Source organism: Arachis hypogaea, chromosome 9 (assembly GCF_003086295.3).
Source record: "Arachis hypogaea cultivar Tifrunner chromosome 9, arahy.Tifrunner.gnm2.J5K5, whole genome shotgun sequence".
Lineage (NCBI taxonomy): Eukaryota > Viridiplantae > Streptophyta > Magnoliopsida > Fabales > Fabaceae > Arachis > Arachis hypogaea.
Genome location: NC_092044.1, coordinates 38,674,909 through 38,690,695, shown reverse-complemented (window position 1 = coordinate 38,690,695; position 15,787 = coordinate 38,674,909). Strand labels below are relative to the sequence as shown.

General features: G+C 40.5%; 1 non-coding gene across 1 annotated transcript; it reads left to right on the top strand.

Moving 5' to 3' along the window:
* The first annotated feature begins 14,964 nt into the window (after nucleotides 1-14,964).
* Nucleotides 14,965-15,072, top strand: LOC112713133 (small nucleolar RNA R71). The gene has a single exon (XR_003158108.1). It is a non-coding gene; the product is annotated as a small nucleolar RNA R71 (small nucleolar RNA).
* The last annotated feature ends 715 nt before the right edge of the window (nucleotides 15,073-15,787 follow it).

The following is a 15,787-nucleotide window of genomic DNA, read 5'->3' as shown; positions in this document are numbered from 1 at the left end:
CAACCATATTTGGAAACTAATAGAGGTTTACGTAGACGACATGCTGGTAAAAACACAAGGAATCATTACTATTTGACCTCACCAAAATGTTCGACACCATCAAAAGTATGGTATGAGACTTAACCCTGCAAAGTGTACATTCACGGTAGAAACTGGCAAATTCTTGGGCTTCATGCTCACACAAAGAGGAATTGAGGCAAACCCGAATAAATGTCGGGCCATACTCAACATGAAAAGCCCCACCTACATCAAAGAGGTACAATAGCTCAACAGAAGACTGGCAGCCCTGTCCAGGTTTTTAGCTGGGTTAGCCATAAGATCTCTCCCCTTTTACGCCACATTAAGGAAGGGAAAGAGGTTTGAATCAACAACAGAGTGCGAGCAAGTCTTCCAAGATTTCAAAAATTTCTTGGGGCAACCACCCATTATCACCCGATCTCAGGAGAGATAAGTACTCATATTATACCTCGCAGTAGGAAATCGGGTAATAGCCTCAGCACTAGTTAGAGAAGACGAAGGCCGGCAACAACCCATCTACTTCATCAGTAAAACTCTACAAGAGGCCGAGTTAAACTATGAAAAGATAGAAAAGTTCTCCTATGCTCTCATCCTCACTTCTCGATGACTTCACCCGTATTTTCAAGCTCACACTATCAAGGTTCGGACTAACCAGCCCATAAAAGGCATCCTACAGAAGACAGACTTAGCTAGAAGAATCCTATAGTGAAAAGTCAATTTATCTGAATTTGATCTTCAATACAAGGCTCGGACAGCCATCAAATCACAGTATCTAGCCGACTTCATTGCCGAGTACACTGACACCCCGGGGATTCCTACAAAATGGAATCTCTATGTGGATGGCTCTTCAAACAAAACTGGAAGTGGTGCAGGCGTGATAATAGAAAGCGATCAGGGAACCAAAATCGAACTCTCCTTAAAGTTTGAGTTCCCTACTTCAAACAATCAGGCTGAATATGAGGCATTACTAACTGGTTTGAGGCTGGCTAAGGAGGTAGGAGTTCAAAAACTTACTATCTTCAGTGATTCTCAAGTAGTTACCTCGCAAATAGAAGAAAGTTACCAAGCTAAAAAACCTACCATGAAGAAGTATCTGGACAAAACTAGATAACAACTCGGACAGATCGGGGAATATGAGGTTCAACATATACCCCGGGAACAAAATGCTAGAGTTGACGCACTCTCAAAACTAGCCAGCACCAAACCAGGGGGAAACAATAGAAGCCTCATTCAAGAAACACTATAAGACCCATCAATCTTTGAGGAGGAAAAAGTCCAAACCATATTAGGTCAGGATCAAGGATGGATGACCCCCATAATCAACTACCTCAAGTCAGAGACACTCCCCACAAATAAGGAGGCAAAAAATCTAGTACGAAAAGCACAGTACTACACCATAGTAGGCAACATCCTGTATAGGAGAGGAATTTCCACACCCCTCCTAAAATATGTGCCGACCTCCAACACAAAGGTAGTTCTAGAGGAAATACACAGTAGGATGTGTGGGAACCATCTCAAGGCACGAGCTCTCGCCAAAAAGGTACTCCGATCAGGGTTCTTTTGGCCAACTTTGCAAAAAGAAGCAACCGAGTTTGTTAAGACATGCCCATCATGTCAGAAGTATGCTAACTTCCACATCGCCCCACCAGAGGGCATTTGCAAAATAGGGGCTCGACCTCCTCGGACCCTTTCCTCAAGGATCGGGACAAGTCAAGTTCCTCATTGTAGGGGTAAACTATTTCACGAAATGGATTGAGGCAAAACCCCTAGCTAATGCCACCGCTCAAAGAAGTCGGAAATTTTTATACAGGAATATTATTACAAGGTTTGGGGTCCCTTACTCCATCACCACAGATAATGGCTAAGGTGGCGGAAATTGGCGAGTTAAGAATTTATTAATAGAAATATGTTGCAAGTACAGTTCTTAACCAGCCAAAAATCCGGTTATCAATTAAAAAGGGTTGTCACAATATTGAAATTAAAATACTAGGAGTATGAATCCCAGGTCGTCTCCCAACGAGTTACAGAGAAATGTGCTATTTTATCAATCAGGTGTTTTCAGAAAATGGTTGAGTTGATAACAGTAAATTAAATTAGAGAATTTAATTAATCTTAAATAAAAGCCCTGATTGGGAGTAGATTAGTTGGAAGCCCTATTGTTGTTAAAGTACTCTTAAGATTAATTAATAATTGGAAGTTGCTCTGCTTAGTTATCCCTTACTAGGTAAAGGAAAGTCAAGCAAATTGGAAAGCTGTTTCTAGTCACAAGTCCTAGTCCTCTCTCTTGGGAAGGACTAGTGTCAATGATTAGAGGGTGATCCAACAAATAACCCAATTATAATTTCTCTCTTGAGTGATTCAACTCAAGGGTTCCTTTCAATCATCTCCCAATCAAGTTATGGAACTACTCACTCATCATAATTATAAACTTCACAGAATTAATGGGGAAAATAAAAGAAGACATGATGAATAATAATGAAAGGGATTAATTGAAAATAAAAATAGTCTATATTAATAACTCATGAAAATAATCCAACGTCAACTCTAGGGGAATTAAGAATATGGAAGAATAAATGAAAGGTAAATAACAGACTATAGTAACTGGTACTGGAGGTAGACTCTTCTCAAAAGCTAAAGCCAAAACCTTCAAAATCCTAACTATGAATGTTCAAGTGAGTAAAACCTAGGGGAGGAGCAATTTCAGATCTAAAGCTAAAAATTATGTAGAATGAATGTTGTTCTCTGTCTCTGCATGTTCCCTGGCTCTAATCTATGTTTCTGGGATGAAAACTGGGTTGAAATCCGGCCCAGAAACTCTGCCAGCGACTTCTGAAATTCTGCAGATTGCGCATGTCACGCGACCGCATCATCCACGCGTTCGCGTCACTCGGCGTTTCTCGTACCACACATGCGCGTCGTCCACGCATTCGCGTCGTTCATGCAGCTTCCAATCCGCGCGGTTGCGTCAGGCACGCGAGCGCGTCACTGTTATTTCTTCTATCTCGCGCGGTCGCGTCAGTCATGCGACCGCGTGATTTCTCACTGGTTATCTCCTCAATTCTTTGTGTTCCTTCCATTTTTGCATGCTTCCTTTCCAATCTCCAACTCATTCATGCCCTATAAAGCCTGAAACACTTAACATACATATCACGGCATCGAATGGAATCAAGGAGAATTAAAATACCTAATTAAAAGTCTCTATGAAGTAAGTTTTCAATCATGTAATAATTTTAAGAAGGAAATATAAATGCATGCTAATTATATGAATAAGTGGGTAAAGATCATGATAAAACCAAACAATTAAACACAATGTAAACCATAAAATAGTGGTTTATCAACCTCCCCACACTTAAACATTAGCATGTCCTCATGCTTAGTTGAAGGAGATAAAACAAATGAGTAGGAACATGTAAAAACTCATGCAATGCAATGCAACCTATATATGTGAATGCAACTATATGATTCTTGTCCACTTGATCAAGAATAAATAAGCTCTTCAAAACAATTACACATCAAGTTCCACTAATTCAATTCTCATACAGTAAGAACAGATAAAAATGCAAGAAGGTAGCTCATGAAAGCAGGGAACATAGAATTTTAAGCATTGAACCCTCACTGATGATGTATGTATACTCTAGTCTCTCTAGTGTATAGGGTAATCACTATATCCTTCTCTAATCATGCTCCCTGATTTTTGTTCTTCTCCTAATCAATCAACAACATTTAATATACTAATGCAACATCATAAGGTCTTTTCAAGGTTGTAATGGGGCCAAGGTAAAGGTAAGGATACATATATGCTTAAGTGAGCTTATAAATTGAATCTTTAATTAACCCAAACTTTAACATAACCTATATATATTTTATATAACTTTGGAGTTTGTATCTAGCTACCCAGAATTCTCTTTCACATTCCATACTCATGTATCAACTTTTTATTTTAATTTTATCATACATGCATTGATCTTTGAATTCTTAACTCAGCATTGGGGTAATTTTGTCCCCTTATTTATTTATTGAATATATATATATATATTTACATAAACATAAAAATAAACATAGCTAATCAATGCACATAGATTTTTTATTCTTATAGTTTCACATGAGTAGGTGTCCAAATTCCCATTATATTATCATGACACATTCCCTTAATATCCTTTGTCCCCACAATTTTCCATACTTAATTAGCACACACAATTCTATCTTAAGCTAACCAAAGATTCAAATTGGGATATATAATTGTTTTTCCGCTTAAGGCTAGTAATGTGGTAAATTACAGAACAAATGGGATTTAAAGGCTCAAAGTGGCTAACAAAGGTAATTGAAAGGGTAGGCTTAATTTGGATAAGTGTGCTAAACATTTAGTGGCCTCAATCATATGCAGCATATAAATATATTGAACATTGGACATATAGGATAGAGCAAAATATAGATTACAATCAAAGAGAAGTAAACACACAAGAATAAAACAATTATGGTTAAATAATGTAACCATGCATAAAGGCTCAAATCTCACAGGTTGTGTGTTCTTTAGCTCAAAAATCATGTAACAAATACAACTTCAAGCAAATTTAACATAAAGTTTTATTAAAATTAGTGAAATTTTTGTTCCAAAAATAGAGTCTTAGAGGAAACTTATTGTCTTTTCAATCAAGTAGAACATGCATGCAACTAATCTCTTACTATGCAATTTATCCTATTCTACAAAAGAAAAACTAACTAAATATCCTAATTTATTGGTGTTTAGGGAAGAGAAATTACCTCCGGAAGTCAGTGACTGACCGACCTCCCCACACTTAAGGATTTGCAGCGTCCTCGGTGCCATCTGTCAGGAACAATGGTGGGCTGGTGGCAGTATCTCCACAGTCGAAACCGTCATGGCTCCCTGTGCTGGTGATGGAGTGGAGTCCGGAGTGCCTGGGTCCTTGTCAGGTCTGTGGTTGCCTGTGAGTAGCTTCTTGAGGTATTTGAAACGACGGTGGTTGCGGCACTCTCGGAGCTTTGCTTTCTTTTCTTGTTGGTCCAACCGCTTCAGTATTTGATGCAGCAGCTGACTAGTAAATGGTAGAGGAACTGCAGCGTCCTCTGTGGACTGGCTGGTAGTGGCAAGTGGTGGCCTAAGATATCTCCCGTTAGGGACGTACTGATCATCCCGTGGAAGTATGGCTTCGGTGTCTCCAGCTCTGTAGGGGACTCCGGCTGCTGAGACAAGATCAGAGACCAAGGCGGGGAAAGGTAGGTTGCCCGAGATTTGCACGTGTCCCATAGCATTCTGGATATGTCTCGGTAAATTTAGAGGCTGGTCTGTGAGGATGCACCATAGTAGAATGGATATGGTTATAGCTGCCACCTTGATTGTACCCTTGATTGGGGCGGTCATAGAAGTTATGAGTGGCTGCTACAGTGTGGCCTTCCGGTTGGAGTTGTGGACACTCATCAGTGTAATGACTGTAATCTGCACAGATTCCACATACTCTTTATGGAACCAACTGCTGGTTGTGCTGTGGTGGAGAAGGCTGAACTTGCTGAGCCTGTTGTTGACTTAGCTGCATCTACTTCAGCAAGTTAGTCATTTCACATAAGCTCTGAGCTATAGCAGTAGTCTCTTTGCTAGTGGATACCTCTGCAACAGCTCTTGACCAACTTTGTTTCTGCCTGTGATTCTTGGTAGATTTAGCTATTTCGTTGATCAATTGCCATGCTTCTTCCGTAGTCTTGTACTTTTTCATAGACCCATTGCTAGCACCTTCCAATGTGGTCCTATCTTGAGATTTCATGCTCTGTGTAAAGTAGCCGAGTAACACTATCTTGTCAATCATATGGTGTGGACATGCTTCTAGAAGATTATTAAAGCGTTCCAAGTATTCATAGAGAGTTTTAGATTCATCCTGAACGATCATGGACATGTCTTTCCTCAGTTTATCGGCAACCTCAGCTGGAAAGAATTTCTCCAAAAATTCTATTCTAAGCGTATACCAGTTGGAGATTTCATCATTGCCATCACGCTTGACAGTAGAACAGGCAGTCTGAAAATCCCTAAGGTGCTTGATAGGCTCTTGAGCAGGTAAGCCATAAAACTTGGGCATCAAGCTGAGTAGTGAAGACTTTATTTCGAAATCCACAGCCACTACTGGGTGGTGTGCCTGAAATGGTTGTTGTGTAAAATCAGGGGCTCCTTCCTCCTAGATAGTGACTCTCCTAGGTGCTGCCATGTTGCCTGCACGTAAATCAGCTGGATCAGTAGAGAGGGAGCTTGCTTCTTCCTTAAATGACGTTTCAGGTTCGTCCTCAGAGAAGACTCGCCGATGCCGAGCTTGCCTTATACGTGAAAGAGTTCTTTCAATCTCAGGGTCAAATACTGGCAAGCTTGGATCAAGAAGTGAACGCGTCATTTAACGAAAGAAACGCACAGCTCATAGTGACAAAATAAAAAAGAAAAAATTGCAATTAAATAAATGCCAATCAATAAATTAGCACACTGTTGCAACTCCCCGGCAACGGTGCCAAAAATTGACGTGGCAGAAATTGGCGAGTTAAGAATTTATTAATAGAAATACATTGCAAGTACAGTCCTTAACCAGCCAAAAATCCGCTTATCAATTTAAAAGGGTTGTCACAATATTGAAATTAAAATACTGGGAGTATGAATCCTAGGTCGTCTCCCAACGAGTTACAGAGAAATTTGCTATTTTATCAATCAGGTATTTTCAGAAAATGGTTGAGTTGATAACAGTAAATTAAATTAGAGAATTTAATTAATCATAAATAAAAGCTTTGACTGGGAGTAGATTAGTTGGAAGCCCTATTGTTGTTGAAGTACTCTCAAGATTAATTAATAATTGGAAGTTGCTCTGCTTAGTTATCCCTTACTAGGTAAAGGAAAGTCAAGCGAATTGGAAAGCTGTTTCTAGTCACAAGTCCTAGTCCTCTCTCTTGGGAAGGACTAGTGTCAATGATTAGAGGGTGATCCAACAAATAACCCAATTATAATTTCTCTCTTGAGTGATTCAACTCAAGGGTGCCTTTCAATCATCTCCCAATCAAGTTATGGAACTACTCACTCATCATAATTCTAAACTTCACAGAATTAATGGGGAAAATAAAAGAAGACATGATGAATAATAATGAAAGGGATTAATTGAAAATAAAATAGTCTATATTAATAACTCATGAAAATAATCCAACGTCAACTCTAGGGGAATTAAGAATATGGAAGAATAAATGAAAGGTAAATAACAGACTATAGTAACTGGTACCGGAAGTAGACTCTTCTCAAAAGCTAAAGCCAAAACCTTCAAAATCCTAACTATGAATGTTCAAGTGAGTAAAACCTAGGGGAGGAGAAATTTCATATCTAAAACTAAAAATTATGCGAAATGAATGTTATTCTCTGTCTCTGCATGTTTCCTGGCTCTAATCTGTGTTTTTGGGCCGAAAATTGGGTTGAAATCCGGCCCAGAAACTCTGCCAGCGACTTCTGAAATTCTGCAGATCGTGCACGTCACGCGGCCACATCATCCACGCGTTCGTGTCACTCGGCGTTTATTGTACCACGCGTGCGCGTCGTCCACGCATTCGCGTCGTTCATGCAGTTTCCAATCCGTGCGGTTGCGTCAGGCACGCGAGCGTGTCACTGTTATTTCTTCTATCTCGCGCAGTCGCGTCAGCCTTGCGATCGCGTGACTTCTCGCTGGTTATCTCCTCAATTATTTGTGTTCCTTCCATTTTTGCATGCTTCCTTTCCAATCTCCAACTCATTCATGCCCTATAAAGCCTGAAACACTTAACATACATATCACGGCATCGAATGGAATAAAGGAGAATTAAAATACCTAATTAAAAGTCTCTAGGAAATAAGTTTTCAATCATGTAATAATTTTAGGAAGGAAATATAAATGCATGCTAATTATATGAATAAGTGGGTAAAGATCATGATAAAACCACACAATTAAACACATTGTAAACCATAAAATAGTGGTTTATCAATGGAACTCAATTCATTGACACAGGTTTCAGGAACTTGGTAGCTGACTTGAAAATAAAGCACCAATTCACATCCGTAGAACACCCACAAGCCAACAGACAGGCAGAAGCTTCCAACAAAGTCATACTAGCCGGGTTAAAATAGAGACTACAAGACGCAAAGAGAGCTTGGACTGAAGAGCTTCCACAAGTCCTATGGGCATACTAGACAACTCCGCACTCTACCACAGGAGAATTACCTTTCCGACTTGCTTACAGAATAGAGGCGATGATCCCAGTAGAGATCGAAGAAGGATCCCCCAGAATGATCCTCTATAACGAAGAGGATAACTCCCAAATTCAAAGGGAAGAACTCGATGATGAACGGGCTTCTTGACGATCTAGAATTTCACAAATGAAGTCTCGTTGTAAAGTATAGTTTCTAAACCAACAATAATCCTTTCATGCAAAAATTTGGTTGTCACAAAGAACAAACCCAAAATAAGAATTAACTGGAGTATTTGGACTCCGGGTCGTCTCACGAGGATTGCAATGAAGTGGTCAATTATTGGCTATGAAGGAATATTTTGGGGTTTTTGGAATAAGAGACATGAAAAGTAGATGATAAGGAAATTCAAATAACAAAAAAGGTGTTGGCAAGGGATCTCTATCCCATTAAGGATCCCTAACCACAACATGAGAATTGGCAAGGATCAACCCCATTAAGTCATCCTCTAAATGATAAAGGAAAGTCAAATGAGCTATGTCAATTGGTGCACGAAATTGTGATCATCAATGGCGCCATCAACATGGTACGCTCAATTGCAATCTCAACTATTTATCACAACTTCACACAACTAACCAGCAAGTGTACTGGTTCATCCAAGTAATAAACCTTACGCGAGTAAGGGTCGATCCCATGGATATTGTTGGTATGAAGCAAGCTATGGTCACCTTGTAAATCTCAGTCAGGCAGATTCAAATGGTTATGGATGATGAATAAAACATAAAGATAAAGATAGAGATACTTATGTAATTCATTGGTAAGAATTTCAGATAAGCGTATGGAGATGCTTTGTCCCTTCCGTCTCTCTGCTTTCCTACTGTCTTCATCAAATCCTTCTTACTCCTTTCCATGGCAAGCTGTATCTAAGGTTTCACCGTTGTCAGTGGCTACCTCCCATCCTCTCAGTGAAAATGTTCAACGCACCCTGTCACGGCACGGCTAATCATCTGTCGGTTCTCAATCAGGTTGGAATAGAATCCAGTGATTCTTTTGCATCTGTCACTAACGCCCAGCCTTCAGGAGTTTGAAGCTCGTCACAGTCATTCAATCATTGAATCCTACTCAGAATATCACAGACAAGGTTTAGACCTTCCGGATTCTCTTGAATGCCGCCATCAATTCTAGCTTATACCACGAAGATTCCGATCAAGGGATCCAAGAGATAAACATTCAAGCCTTGTTTGCTTGTAGAACGGGAGTGGTTGTCAGGCACGCGTTCATAAGTGAGAATGATGATGAGCGTCACATAATCATCACATTCATCATGTTCTTGGGTACGAATGAATATCTTAGAATAAGAACAAGCCGAATTGAATAGAAGAACAACAGTAATTGCATTAATACTCGAGGTACAGCAGAGCTCAACACCTTAATCTATGGTGTGTAGAAACTCCACCGTTAAAAATAAATAAGAACAAAAGTGATCATTGGCTTCGGTCCCAGAGAGGGAACCAGAAGAACCAAGATGAGAATACAATAGCAAAAGGTCCTATATGTAGAGAACTAGTAGCCTAGGGTTTACAGAAATGAGTAAATGACATAAAAATCCACTTCAAGGCCCACTTGGTGTGTGCTTGGGCTGAGCATTGAAGCATTTTCGTGTAGAGACTTCTCTTGGAGTTAAACACCAGCTTTTGTGCCAGTTTGGGCGTTTAACTCCCATTCTTGTGCCAGTTCCGGCGTTTAACGCCGGGCAGTTTTGAGCTGATTTGGAACGCCGGTTTGGGCTATCAAATCTCGGGCAAAGTATAAACTATTATACATTGCTGGAAAGCCAGGATGTCTACTTTCCAACGCCATTGAGAGAGCGCCAATTGGGCTTCTGTAGCTCCAGAAAATCCGCTTCGAGTGCAGGGAGGTCAGAATCCAACAGCATCTGCAGTCCTTTTTAGTCTCTGAATTAGATTTTTGCTCAAGTCCCTCAATTTCAGCCAGAAAATACCTGAAATCACAGAAAAACACACAAACTCATAGTAAAGTCCAGAACAGTGAATTTTAACTAAAGACTAATAAAAATATACTAAAAACTAACTAAAACATACTAAAAACATACTAAAAATAATGCCAAAAAGCGTATAAATTATCCGCTCATCACAACACCAAACTTAAATTGTTGCTTGTCCCCAAGCAACTGAAAATCAAATAAGCTAAAAAGAAGAGAATATGCAATGAATTCCAAAAACATCTATGAAGATCAGTATTAATTAGATGAGCGGGGCTTTTAGCTTTTTGCCTCTGAACAGTTTTGGCATCTCACTCTATCCTTTGAAATTCAGAATGATTGGCTTCTATAGGAACTCAAAATCCAGATAGTGTTATTGATTCTCCTAGTTAAGTATGATGATTCTTGAACACAGCTACTTTATGAGTCTTGGCCGTGGCCCAAAGCACTCTATCTTCCAGTATTACCACCGGATACATACATGCCACAGACACATAACTGGGTGAACCTTTTCAGATTGTGACTCAACTTTGCTAGAGTCCCCAATTAGAGGTGTCCAGGGTTCTTAAGCTCACTCTTTTTGCCTTGGATCACAACTTTATTTCTTTCTTTTTCTTTCTTTTTCTCTTTCTCCCCTTTTTTCGCTTTTTTTTTATATTCACTGCTTTTTCTTGCTTCAAGAATCATTTTTATGAGTTTTCAGATCCTCAGTAACATGTCTCCTTTTTCATCATTCTTTCAAGAGCAAACATTCATGAACAAAAAATTCAAAAGACATATGCACTGTTTAATCATACATTCAGAAAACAAAAGTATTGCCACCACATCAAAATAATTAATCTGTTATAAAATTTAAAATTCATGCAATTCTTCTCTTTTTCAATTAAGAACATTTTTCATTCAAGAAAGGTGATGGATTCATAGGACATTCATAACTTTAAGGCATAGACACTAAGACACTAATGATCATGAGACACAAACATAGATAAACATAAGCATGAAAATTCGAAAAACAAGAAAATAGAGAACAAGGAAATTAAAGAACGGGTCCACCTTAGTGATGGTGGCTTGTTCTTCCTCTTGAAGATCTTATGGAGTGCTTGAGCTCCTCAATGTCTCTTCCTTGTCTTTGTTGCTCCTCTCTCATGATTCTTTGGTCTTCTCTAATTTCATGGAGGAGGATGTAATGTTCTTGGTGCTCCACCCTTAGTTGTCCCATGTTGGAACTTAATTCTCCTAAGGAAGTGTTGATTTGCTCCCAATAGTTTTGTGGAGGAAGGTGCATCCCTTGAGGCATCTCAGGGATTTTATGATGAGTGGGGTCTCTTGTTTGCTCCATCCTTTTCTTAGTGATGGGCTTGTCCTCATCAATGAGGGTGTCTCCCTCTATGTCAACTCCAACTGAATAACAGAGGTGACAAATGAGATGAGGAAAGGCTAACCTTGCCAAGGTAGAGGACTTGTCCGCCACCTTATAAATTTCTTGGGCTATAACCTCATGAACTTCTACTTCCTTTCCAATCATGATGCTATGAATCATGATGGCCTGGTCTATAGTAACTTCGGACCGGTTGCTAGTCGGAATGATTGAGCGTTGGATAAACTCCAACCATCCTCTAGCCACGGGTTTGAGGTCATGCCTTCTCAGTTGAACCGGCTTTCCTCTTGAATCTCTCTTCCATTGGGCGCCCTCTTCACAAATGACTGTGAGGACTTGGTCCAACCTTTGATCAAAGTTGACCCTTCTAGTGTAAGGGTGTTCATCTCCTTGCATCATGGGCAAGTTGAATGCCAACCTTACATTTTCCGGGTTAAAATCTAAGTATTTCCTCTGAACCATTGTAAGCCAATTCTTTGGGTCCGGGTTCACACTTTGATCATGGTTCTTGGTGATCCATGCATTGGCATAGAAATCTTGAACCATTAAGATTTCGACTTGTTGAATGGGGTTGGTAAGAACTTCTCAACCTCTTCTTCGGATCTCATGTCGGATCTCCGGATATTCACTCTTTTTGAGTTTGAAAGGGACCTCGGGGATCACCTTCTTCAAGGCCACAACTTCATAGAAGTAGTCTTGATGCACCCTTGAGATGAATCTCTCCATCTCCCATGACTCGGAGGTGAAAGCTTTTGCCTTCCCTTTCCTCTTTCTAGAGGTTTCTCCGGCCTTGGATGCCATCAATGGTTATGGAAAAATAAAAAGCAATGCTTTTACCACACTAAACTTAAAAGATTTGCTCGTCCTCGAGCAAAAGAAGAAAGAAGAGAGTAGAATAAGAAGAAATAGAGGAGATGGAGATGGCTTTGTGGTTCGGCCAAAGGGGGAGAAGTAGTGTTTAGGTTGTGTGAAAATGAAGGAGTGAAGATGGGTTTATATAGGGGTGGAGAGATGGGTAGGGTTCGGTTATGGGAGGGTGGGTGTGGGAGGGAAAGTGGTTTGAATTTTAATGGTGAGGTAGGTAGGGTTTTATGAAGGATGGATGTGAGTGGTGAAGAGAATAGTGGGATTTGATAGGTGAGGGGTTTTTAGGAAAGAGGTGTTGAGGTGATTGGTGAATGGGTGAAAAAGAGAGAGAGTGGTGGGGTAGGTGGGGATCCTGTAGGGTCCACAGATCCTGAGGTGTCAAGGAAAATTCATCCCTGCACCAAGTGGCGAGCAAAAATGCTCTTTTATGCCAATTCTGGCGTTAAATGCCGGGCTGGTGCCCATTTCTGGCGTTTAACGCCAGCTTCTTGCCCTTTCCTGGCGTTTAACGCCAGTCTGGTGCCCCTTTCTGGCGTTAAACGCCCAGAATGGTGCCAGACTGGGCGTTAAACGCCCATTTGCTGCCCTTACTGGCGTTTAAACACCAGCAAGGTCTTCCTCCAGGGTGTGCTATTTTTCTTTCTATTTTTCATTCTGTTTTTGCTTTTTCAATTGATTTTGTGACTTTCCATGATCATCAACCTACAGAAAACATAAAATAACAAAGGAAAAATAGATAAATATAACATTGGGTTGCCTCCCAACAAGCGCTTCTTTAATGTCAATAGCTTGACAGTGGGCTCTCATGGAGCCTCACAGATGCTCAGAGCCATGTTGGAACCTCCCAACACCAAACTTAGAGTTTGAATGTGGGGGTTCAACACCAAACTTAGAATTTGGTTGTGGCCTCCCAACACCAAACTTAGAGTTTGACTGTGGGGGCTCTGTTTAACTCTGTTTTGAGAGAAGCTCTTCATGCTTCCTCTCCATGGTGACAGAGGGATATCCTTGAGTCTTAAACACAAGGGATTCTTCATTCACTTGAATGGTCAATTCTCCTCTGTCCACATCAATCATAGCCTTTGCTGTGGCTAGGACGGGTCTGCCAAGGATGATGGATTCATCCATGCATTTCCTAGTCTCTAGGACTATGAAATCAGCAGGGATGTAATGGTCTTCAATCTTTACCAGAACATCCTCTACAAGCCCATAAGCTTGTTTTCTTGAATTGTCTGCCATCTCTAGTGAGATTCTTGCAGCTTGTACCTCAAAGATCCCTAGCTTCTCCATTACAGAGAGAGGCATGAGGTTTATGCTTGACCCTAGGTCACACAAGGCCTTCTTGAAGGTCATGGTGCTTATGGCGCAAGGTATTGAGAACTTCCCAGGATCTTGTCTCTTTTGAGGTAATCTCTGCCTAGTCAAGTTATCCAGCTCTTTGGTGAGCAAAGGGGGTTCATCCTCCCAAGTCTCATTACCAAATAACTTGTCATTTAGCTTCATGATTGCTCCAAGATATTTAGCAACTTGCTCTTCAGTGACATACTCATCCTCTTCAGAGGAAGAATACTCATCAGAGCTCATGAATGGCAGAAGTAAATCCAATGGAATCTCTATGGTCTCAGTGTGAGCCTCAGATTCCCATGGTTCCTCATTAGGGAACTCATTGGAGGCCAGTGAACGTCCATTGAGGCCTTCCTCAGTGGCGCTCAATGCCTCTTCCTCCTCTCCAAATTCGGACATGTAGGTCATGTTGATGGCCTTGCATTCTCCTTTTGGATTCTCTTCTGTATTGCTTAGAAGAGTACTAGGAGGGAGTTCAGTAATTTTCTTGCTCAGCTGACCCACTTGTGCCTCCAAATTCCTAATGGAGGACCTTGTTTCAGTCATGAAACTTTGAGTGGTTTTGATTAGATCAGAGACCATAGTTGCTAAGTCAGAGTGGCTCTGCTTAGAATTCTCTGTCTGTTACTGAGAAGATGATGGAAAAGGCTTGCCATTGCTAAACCTGTTTCTTCCACCATTATTGTTGTTGAAACCTTGTTGAGGTCTCTGTTGATCCTTCCATGAGAGATTTGGATGATTTCTCCATGAAGGATTATAGGTGTTTCCATAGGGTTCTCCCATGTAGTTCACCTCTTCCATTGAAGGGTTCTCAGGATCATAAGCTTCTTCTTCAGATGAAGCGTCCTTAGTACTGCCTGGTGCATTTTGCATTCCAGATAGACTTTGAGAAATCAAATTGACTTGCTGATTCAATATTTTGTTCTGAGCCAATATGGCATTCAGAGTATCAATCTCAAGAACTCCTTTCTTCTGATTCGTCCCATTGTTCACAGGATTCCTTTCAGAAGTGTACATGAATTGGTTATTTGCAACCATTTCAATGAGCTCTTGAGCTTCTGTAGGCGTCTTCTTCAGATGAAGAGATCCTCCAGCAGAGCTGTCCAATGACATCTTAGACAGTTCAGACAGACCATCATAGAAGATACCTATGATGCTCCATTCAGAAAGCATGTCAGGTGGACACTTTCTGATCAATTGTTTGTATCTTTCCCAAGCTTCATAGAGGGATTCTCCTTCCTTCTGTCTGAAGGTTTGGACTTCCACTCTAAGCTTACTCAATTTTTGAGGTGGAAAGAACTTTGCCAAGAAGGCATTGACTAGCTTTTCCCAAGAGTTCAGGCTTTCTTTAGGTTGTGAGTCCAACCATATCCTAGCTCTGTCTCTTACAGCAAAAGGGAATAGCATAAGTCTGTAGACCTCAGGGTCAACCCCATCAGTCTTGACAGTGTCACAGATTTGCAAGAATTCAGCTAAAAACTGATGAGGATCTTCCAATGGAAGTCCATAGAACTTGCAATTCTGTTGCATTAGAGAAACTAATTGAGGCTTAAGCTCAAAGTTGTTTGCTTCAATGGCAGGGATAGAGATGCTTCTCCCATAGAAGTCGGGAGTAGGTGCAGTAAAGTCACCCAGCACCTTCCTTGCATTGTTGGCATTGTTGTCGTTTTCGGCTGCCATGGGTTCTTCTTCTTTAAAGATTTCTGTTAGGTCCTCTACAGAGAGTTGTGCCTTAGCTTCTCTTAGCTTTCGCTTCAAGGTCCTTTCATGGTTTAGGGTCAGCCTCAACAAGAATGCTTTTGTCTTTGCTCCTGCTCATATGAAAGAGAAGAGAACAAGAAAATATGGAATCCTCTATGTCACAGTATAGAGATTCCTTGAGGTGTCAGAGGAAAAGAAAAATAGAAGGAAGAAGTAGAAGAATTCGAACTTATCAAGAGAGATGGAGTTTGAATTGTTCATTGAGGAATAGTGTTAGTCCATAAATAGA